This window comes from Gallus gallus, chromosome 23 (genome assembly GCF_016699485.2).
Source record: "Gallus gallus isolate bGalGal1 chromosome 23, bGalGal1.mat.broiler.GRCg7b, whole genome shotgun sequence".
NCBI classification, from domain to species: domain Eukaryota; kingdom Metazoa; phylum Chordata; class Aves; order Galliformes; family Phasianidae; genus Gallus; species Gallus gallus.
In genome coordinates, this window is record NC_052554.1 from 331,795 (window position 1) to 340,845 (window position 9,051).

Consider the following 9,051-nt stretch of genomic DNA (forward strand, 5'->3'; position numbering starts at 1 on the left):
AGCAAGGAAATCAGGAGAACGGAATGCAGACACTGCCAACTTCTACCGGCTCAAATCTGCTTCAAGACTCATTGCAAAGTCTCAGCTAGAAAAAGGATCACCTCAGTGTATCCAAGAAAAAGAGCAGCGCTTTTTGGGTTGGTTGGTTGGTTGTTTTATTGTGGGTGGTGTTTGTTTGTTTGTTTGTTTAATATACCACAAGACTATGCAGTTACACTGTCAGTCACCTCAGAGTGTTCCCAAAGGAGCTCATCCACGTCCTGCACACACTCCACCTGAACATCAAGTGGAGCAGGGGGTAGTCCTGCAGATGGAGTAACGCAGGAATTTTGACAGGGATGTTGCTGCATGATGGAATCTCTGCATCCACTTATTCATCAAGTATCCAGCAGGAGAGCACAGAGCTCCGGAGGCATCGTTGTATCCAGTTCATCATCTGAAACCTCCGCAACCAAACTGGATGGGACCAGTCCTCTTGTGCCATCTGTCAGCTCTCCCTGAAACCAGCCATTCTCATCCACAGCTCCAAAGACGTTAAGGTGTTGTCCAGCGGTCAGAGGAAGCTCGCTTTCTGGCTCCTCATTAGGACCCTCAACAGGATTGTAGCTGTGCCGAGCTAAGAATCTTTGAAATGTTGCTGATGCTTGTCCCAGAGAATGCAGGGTGAAGGACAAAAGCTCTGCTGCTGGTTCTCCGCTCTCACTTTCAGGGCCGTCCCCTGACAGAAAGCAGCACTCAGGACTGTTCCCGTGGACCTCTTTCACGGCTTTGAGTTCAAGCTCCAAGTCTTCCAGATGACTTTGAAGACCTTTGGCCTCTTGGATGGCAGAATGGAATGCACTGGGACGATGGCTGAGATTCTTCTTTGATGGGGCAAGAGTCTCTTCGGCTGCCTCTCCAGCTCCGTTCTGCCCTCGTCTCCAGTTGGAACTCTCTCCTAGTTGGTATCAGGATGAGCCTGCTCTGCTGCTCTCTCTTCTCTCTTGCACACTCTGTGAGAATGAGTTTCAGAAAGCACTACTCACTGACAGGAAATAAGGGGAAACTTGAAAGACTTGGCAACGTAAGTCCTGGCCGTGTACTGCCAGCAACTGATCTGGCCGCCCAGGATCCTGGCACCACAAATGCTTCGTTGCCAAATGCAGCAATGAAGTGTTCTGGGGAAAAGCCAACTCACACGTATTTTTGGCACATCCATATCACAGCACCACAGGCCAGCACCAGCGCAGGACAGCAGCACAGCTGAGAACAGTACCATCGCTGCGATGTGGCGCCTTCGCGCAGATCTGCCAACAGCAGCCTTTGTGCTCGTCCCGGCATTCATCCCTGGGAGAAACTGAGACAACGTCCCACGTTACCTTCACCTGCGCTACAGATAACCTCTCAGTGTGCTTCATGGACCCAGGAGATTTTCATCAGTGGGTGCCTCTGCCTCTGGCGCCCAGGCACCAGAGGACAAGAAGGACTGCTTCCACCTCTCGTTGGGTAGGGAGAGGCCGCACAGGCACTGCCCGTGTCTTCCTCTGGGCCGAGGGCTGGGGCTGTGCCCTGGGGTCTGGGCTTTGTCTGTGGGAAGCACTGCAGAGCAGAATCCCTCGCACTTTCCCCAGCGCACGCGTCCCGCGCTCTCCCGCAGGACACCCCCCCCCGGCTGAAGGTCGGGCTCCAGCCAGCACAGGGCACAGCCGGAGCCAGCCCAGGGGAGAAACACTCCTGCAGGCTCCTCCCACACAGGACCCCGCTCATCGCCCTCGGGTGGCTTTGCTCCAAAAGGGCAAAACTCACCACTCTCTGGGAACTGGGAGTGGTGGGAGCTGAGCAGCGTCACAGAGGCCTGCACGTACCTTCTCCGGCACACTGCTGGAACAACTCTCCACACCCCACTGAGGTCAGCCGTGTTCAGAGAGCCATCCCTGGCTTCTTTTACACGTGCCCTGTGCTCACACGCTCAGGTTCGGCTGCTGACCTGGCGTGCAAGAGCAGGCAGCAAGAGCCTGCAGGCACACAGTGGCTCTGGTGAGTGACACTGGATGACCACGGGACAGAAATTACCTGGCATGACAGTTGTTGGCGCTGCCTGCGTTCCTTTGCCCGAGACTGGCAGTGTGGGATGGCTGCCTTCCTGCAGTGCATCCTGCTCACTTTGTTGGTCAGTTCCTTTAGAAAGAAAGCAGGGCAGTAGGATTGGATGTGATGTGCTCTCATCGGGAACTGAGCTACTCCAGTCCCGCGCTCAGGCAAAGCCTGCTGGTCCCAGCCCCACAGATCCACTGCGACCCCCTCCGTTGCCCAAGGGCATTTGGGCCCTCCCAGGAATTGGAGGGTGCCAACCCTCTCACGCCTCTCGAGGAATCAGCTCCTATGCAAGGCCCTCACACCCTGTGCTGTGAGCGTCACCAACCATCACGTTCCACCCATCACAGGCCAGGCATCTGCAGGCTGAAATTCAAGCTCAGACAGAAGCGCCTTCACAATCAGCATCCCACCTTGTTTCCAGCATTAGCAAAGGCATCCCTGCTCGGGATGCTCCTCCTGCCTTGAACTCGCTCTAGCTGCACAGAGGGCTTTGTATGAGCAGAAGCACAGCACTCGCCAGTTGCTGCCATCTGGCTGCCAAAGCACCTCTGACAAGTAATGGTCGTGCTGGGGGAGCAGCTGCCCCCGGGCCTTGGCTGGATGCAGAAGTGGCAACAGACCATCTCTGGTGCTTGACAGTGCCTGCAAGGCGCTACATGGAACACCACCGCAGCACGGCTCTGAGCGATCCCTTCCTGCTGTGCAGGCTACAGCTTGTCCACACACGTACATCAGACCTCAGCTCCCCAGGTCTCACAGTGAACAGACTCAAGTATACCCACCACGCGCTGCCTTCTCCATTTCCTTCACCAGTTCCTTGAGGAGACGGGATGAGCCCTGGGAGTATTCTCCTCTTTTGGGTTCATCCTTTCCTTTTTCCGGACCTTAACAGAATGCATGAAGTTCAATATCACGTGCATGAGGTTTTGAAGACCAGCAGTGAGTCAGTGAGACAAACTACTCACCGCTGGGATTCCAGCTGGGCTCCAGCGCAGGAGGAAACACATGACCGGGCAAAGCCCTCCCTGGGGGCACTCCTGCAACCAAAGACCCACGAAAAGTTTCAGTCATACGCTACAGCATCACTGAATAGCAGAGCATACGGGGGATCGTGCCATGAAATGGCACTGAAATGGGCAGTGAAAGCTCTCCAAGGAATTACAAAGCCAGGACATACCCATGCGATCTGCCGGAGTTTCAGTCCCAGAGCTCAGAGCGGAACCTGGATCACCTCCTCCAGTCACATCTGCAAACAAACGCAGGACAGAGCAACTCCCATTAAACATCCTTCCAGTCAGAATGACACAGGATGCAATTAAAGCTGGGCATTCCTTCACGACACCATTCTCTCCCTTCCACACAGGAGCACCTCGGAAACAGTTCCTGGGTGCCTGCAGGGGCACCACCATCATACAGAACTAACCCCGTGTGGAACTGCCCAGAGGAGCGCCCGCCTGGAGCTCACCCCAGCTCTAAACTCAACTGCATGGACTGGATTAAACCTAGGCTTTGGTGAGCCGCTGCCTGGAGACACAGCTGTAATCAAGGACAGCGGAGAAACGTTCCCATTGCACGTGCCCATCTCTCTCTCCCTTACTGAGCTGCGGTGATGGAAGGGGCTCAGGTAATGACATGGGGGGAAAGTTCCAAAGCTGCAGAGAGGCCAGGTGACCTGCTGGCTGGTATTCCACAGCTTTCCAAATACTTTCTCCAGGCCGTGGGAGACAATTCTCAGGGACCTCATGGAAGAACATTCGGCCCCCTGGAATTTTCTTACTGGGAGACCTCGCAGATACAGAGACAAAGCCAACGCAACGCTGACAGCACGGAGCACCCAAGAAACAACGACCATCCATGCTTCTCGGGGAGAAGAACCCGCTGGCCGGTGAAAAGCGCAACCCTTGCTGAACTAGCCCAGCCACAAAGGAACAAATATCGAGGACATGAAGCCCGGCTACTTACCTCCAGCATCCCCTTCAGGCTCAGAGGCAGGATTCTGTTCTGCTGATTCACCAGCAGGGCCTGCAGGCACAAGTGTAATCAGACACAGGTGAGGAGAGCTTCCAGCACACGTGGGGGCCTCCTTTTCCCTGAGTGGGGAAAGGTGGGCCAGGGAATGCCACGGCCCAAATACGAAGGTCTGGGCTCTCTCAGCTGAAGAGGGGCAGCGGTAACCTTCCCACTGAAATGTGGCAGCTCTCCGAGTAAAGAAATACTCATGGCTCATCTGTGCAAGCCCTTCAAGGCACAAACAGGCTTGGAAGACCTTGAGAGGGTCTTAAGCAAATTGCACGCAAGTAAACTATGGGAGCATGAATGTTTCTGCCTCCAAGGAAACAGACACTCACAACTTACCTCTGGGTTGTCCCAGAGGCACAGGCACAAAATCCGGATCCAAACGATCATCCGGAAAGGGAGCACCAAGTTCATCTCCTAGAATCAAGAACACATGAAAGAAGGTCCCATTGGATGGTGTGATCTCCTTCTCCCTCAGTAACTGGATGTTGCTGGGCCGTGGAACGGGATGGGAGAAGGACTCAGGTCACGATTCCCAAAGTTGCAGAGTGGCCAGGATGACCTGTAGGCTGGCACCTGGCAGCGTACACAATACTCTCTCCAGGCCATGTGCCACATCCCTCACGGACCGCATGGAAGAAGATGCAGCTCCTGGGGGCTTTCTTACTGGGAGGCCTCCAATGCACAGGAAGGTCACACTGAAGCACTGGAGGAAAGCACGCCTGTCTCTTCCTCTGGGCTGTGGGCCGGGGCTCTGTGTTGGAAACTGGGATTCATCTATGGGGAGTACCATGAGCCTGGAGCAGAAATGCTCACGCTTCTCCCAGCACACATCTGCCAAGCTCTCCCCAGGACATCTCCCACGACGAAGGCTGTGCTCCAGCCAGCAAGCAGCAGAGCCATGGCCCGGCATGGCTGGAGCCAGCCCTGAGGAGCAGCGCTGCCACGGGCTCTTGCCCGGCTCCTGCGGTGCTGCCCATCGCCCCCTGCCCAACACCACCCCCCATGGAAGGCCAGCCCCAGGGAAGTGTGGCACAGGGCCGTGGGGACACAGCCTGACTTCTTGCCCCCACTGCTGCTCAGTCCGTGTCCCATCTCTGCCCACCCACCTGCTCCCGGTGCTCGCCACGGAGCAGCACAGGTCTCCCGGAAACACATGGCCATCAGTAGGAGGAAGAGGACAAAGCGGGCAGGGGCCATGGCTCCCCACACTCGCACCATGCTTCCAACACCACCGCTGCAGCCACAGTGAGCGTCGCACAGAGCAAAGCCTGCGGCACAGGACAGCGTCGCAGCCAGGCCTTGTGAGCTCACGGCACAGCACCGCACAGCCATTGGACGGGGCATTGTGACCTCACGGCTCCAAGATTCCGGGTGGCGGCTCCCCGCGGGCTGCTGCTCTTGTGATGTGCTGCACCAGGGCTGCGTGGGGCCCGTGCTTACGTCATAGAAACGCAGAATCATAGAGCGGCTTGGGGTGGAAGGGACAGCAAAGAGCTTAGAACCCCAACCCCACTGCCGTGGGCAGGGATGCCACCCACGGGGTCATGCTGCCCAGAGCCCCACCCAGCCTGGCCGTGAACACCTCCAGGGATGGAGCATCCACAGCTTCACTTGGCAAACATTTCTAGGGCTTCAACAGCCCCAGGAGGGAATTATTTCCAGCTCGGTGCACCCATGACACCTCAGGCCATTGGGGAAGAGATGCAATATGGAAAATGGGGTCTGGATCAAGGACGCTATTGCACAGGTTATCCATGCGTGTCAAACGTGCTGCAATTAAGCAAGCCAAGCGGATAAAGCCTCTCCAGTATGGAGGATGATGGCTGAAATACAAACACGGGGAAGCTGACCTTCTCACAGACCTGCCAAGTCAAGTGTCACGTGCTTACGTTTTTGTTGATAGATCTGCAGTTTCATCTGTTTTCCTTCAGTTTTCCAGCACCTTGGCTAAGGACATCCCCTTTCCTGCACCAAGTATATTTCCCACACGTAGCTTGCTTCCAAGCCTGCATTTAGTAGCGGAAATTGAAGGCTTGCTGGTTGGCACCTCCCATCACCAAAGTCCCCCAAAGTGAACTCACTGCTGCTGGCAACTGGACGCTTGGTGCCGAGAGGACCGTCACCTATGGGGTCCCACCTGGGTCTCCAGAAGCTGTTGCACTTTTGGAAGCAGAGCATCCAAATACATTGCCTATATACATCCAATACAGTGTCCATACAACACTGCCATTGAATCAGAGCCTGCCACTTTCCCTATGACCAGGCAAAGTGCGTGAAGGCAAGCTGAACTGCTGAACCAGGCACCACATGGGGCTTATGTATTTGTGTCAAAAGACAGCATACATTTTCTCACTCATCTTGTCTGGCTACCTGGTGACAATAAGCCCTGCTTAGTGCTTATTTCAAAAGGGCAGCAGGTCCTCGCTGGCCACGTGCAGGGGTTTCTCAGACACATATGCCAGCGAGGTGTGGGCACAGCCGGTAGAACAGCTCCTGGTGGTAAGTTTTGGGCACAGAGCACTGCAGCGCCCGGAACAAAGCCAGCAGCAGGCAGATGAGAGTGAGGCAGATGTGGGGAAGAAGGGGGTGGAGAATGGGGCAGGTCAAACATGCCCCTACCCCATAGTGGCACGCACACACGCCGTACAGAGGGGACAATCAGGATCAGCTGCACAGCCATGGTCACGCAGGGCAGCGGGAGACCAGGAGAGGGGCACAGCAGGAACGCAGCAGCACAGACTGGGCCTGGGCCCGCTGCTCCAGGGACACCCGTCCCTACAGAGAAGCTTCCCAGGCAGTCTCGGTGCTGACTGACCCTCTGGCATTCAGCGGGCCAAATGGAAGCAAAAATAACAAGAAGAATCAGACTTAGTTTTCAATAAGAAAGATTCTAAAATGGGACTTCACTTCTTAAGTTCTTTACTACGAATAAAAGCGCAAGTCTACCCTAAATATAGCACTATTAAAATGTGTATACTTTTTTTCTTTTTTTTTTTTTCCAAAAAAAATAAACCTACAACTGCTGATACCTTTTCTCGCATGTCAGGTGGGGCTGGGGCTGCAGCAGCCCTGCCTCTTCCCAGTCATGCCTGCATTGGAAGGGTCCTGGAAAATCTCACAGAATCATAGAATGGCCTGGGTTGAAAAGGACCACAATGACCATCGAGTTTCAACCCCCCGGCTATGTGCCAACCACCAGAGGATCGCCAACCACCAGAGCAGGCTGCCCAGAGCCACTTCCAGCCTGGCCTTGAATGCCTCCAGCGACGGGACATCCACAACCTCCTTGGGCAACCTGTTCCAGTGCGTCACCACCCTCTGGGTGAAAAACTTCCTCCTAATATCTAACCTAAACCACCCCTGTCTCAGTTTAAGACCATCCCTCCTTGTCCTACCACTATCCACCCTCAAAAACAGTCGTTCCCCTTCCAGTTTATACGCTCCCTTCAAGTACTGGAAGGCCACAATGAGGTCCCCCTGGAGCCTTCTCTTCGCCAAGCTAAACAAGCCCAGTTCCCTCAACCTTTCCTCATAGGAGAGGTGCTCCTGCCCTCTGATCATCTTAGTGGCCCTCCTCTGGACCCACTCCAACAGCTCCACACCCTTCCTCTACTGGGAGCCTGTAGAGCAAATAAGGATACGGATATAAGAAACTATCGCCTTTGAAAAGGAATAATCAGAGATGAACAGGAAGCTTACCCGTGTCCTAGGCTCGCCAAAAGGGCTCCAAGAGGAGTGATCTTCAGAGAGCGATCCTTCCTCCGTGGCAGTCAGCCCTTAAATGGGGTTTAGGAGAGGTGAAGCCTGGCTCCACCCCTTCCGGTCACACAGGTGGAGTTGCAGTTCAACAGGTCTCATACAGGGCCCCAGGCCTGGGTGCAGTACTCCAGATGGGGCCTCACAAGAGCTGAGTAGAGGGGGACAACCACCTCCCTCTCCCTGCTGGCCACCTCTTTCTTAACGCAGCCCAGAACACACTTGGCCTTCCGGGCTGCCAGCACACACTGCTGGCTCACGTCCAGCTTCTAAAATCACACAACGCTGGAATGGTTTGTGTTGCATGGCTCCCTGAAGATCACAGAACCACTGGATTTTTGTACGCTGGAAGTGTCCTTGAAGATCACAGAACAATAGGATGGCTTGTGTTGAAAACGTCCCTGAAGATCACAGCACAGTAGACTATCCTTGGTACACTATCATTGGTAGAGGGCCTCGAGGATTTGGCAGTACCTGAGAGGCATCCCAACCCAGAGGAGATGCTGGTCATAACCTCCACCACCTCTCTGGGCAACCCGTCCCAGAGCTCCCCCACCCTTACCGTAAAGGTCTTCCACATGTTTGCATGGAACTTCCTGTGCTCAAGTTCTAGGCCACTGCTCATTGTCCTCCGCTACGCACCACCGAGAAGAGCCTGGCCTCATCCATTTTCCTCCCACTTCCCTTCAGATATTGATTAACACTCGCTTTGAATCTCTAGTTATAGGGTCTGAGACGATGGAGATCTGCCGGCTACTTTTCCATACCAGCCCCCTCGCATGGCAAAATCTTCTGGTTCTTTCTACCAGTTGTGCAAACCCCAGAACTTGCTGGACTCACGGATTCCACGCTACCCCACCTGAGCCGTGATTCGTGTTCACGCGTCCCAGGCTGTCAGACGACGATTGACCCCAGGATTGTTCCTGGGCAGTGGGGCGCAAAGCAGGAGTCAGATACAACTAGGGCATCCCCTAATGTTCCAATTCATTGCCCCTTGCTACCCAGAGGCAAGCAGGGGCAAGGGAAGAGGAGGAGTACCTCCACGTACCGGTCCTCCGCCTTTTGTCTCAGGAGAAGTGGTGCACCGAGAGGCCTGAGAGAAGGGGGAGAGAAGGTGTGGCAGTTGCACCGCCACAGTTGACACAGGCACTCCAGGCTTTAGGTAACAACTGTCCAGGAAGTCAGAACACCAAACCTTCC

At 54.9% G+C, this 9,051-nt stretch overlaps 1 long non-coding RNA gene across 1 annotated transcript; it reads right to left on the reverse strand.

The window, feature by feature from the left end:
• Positions 1 to 355: 355 nt before the first annotated feature.
• On the reverse strand, positions 356 to 1,229 carry LOC121107489. Its single transcript, XR_005841675.1, has 2 exons — positions 1,178 to 1,229; positions 356 to 992 (listed from the first exon to the last, which is right to left on the reverse strand). It is a non-coding gene; the product is annotated as an uncharacterized LOC121107489 (long non-coding RNA).
• Between the last annotated feature and the right edge of the window lie 7,822 nt (positions 1,230 to 9,051).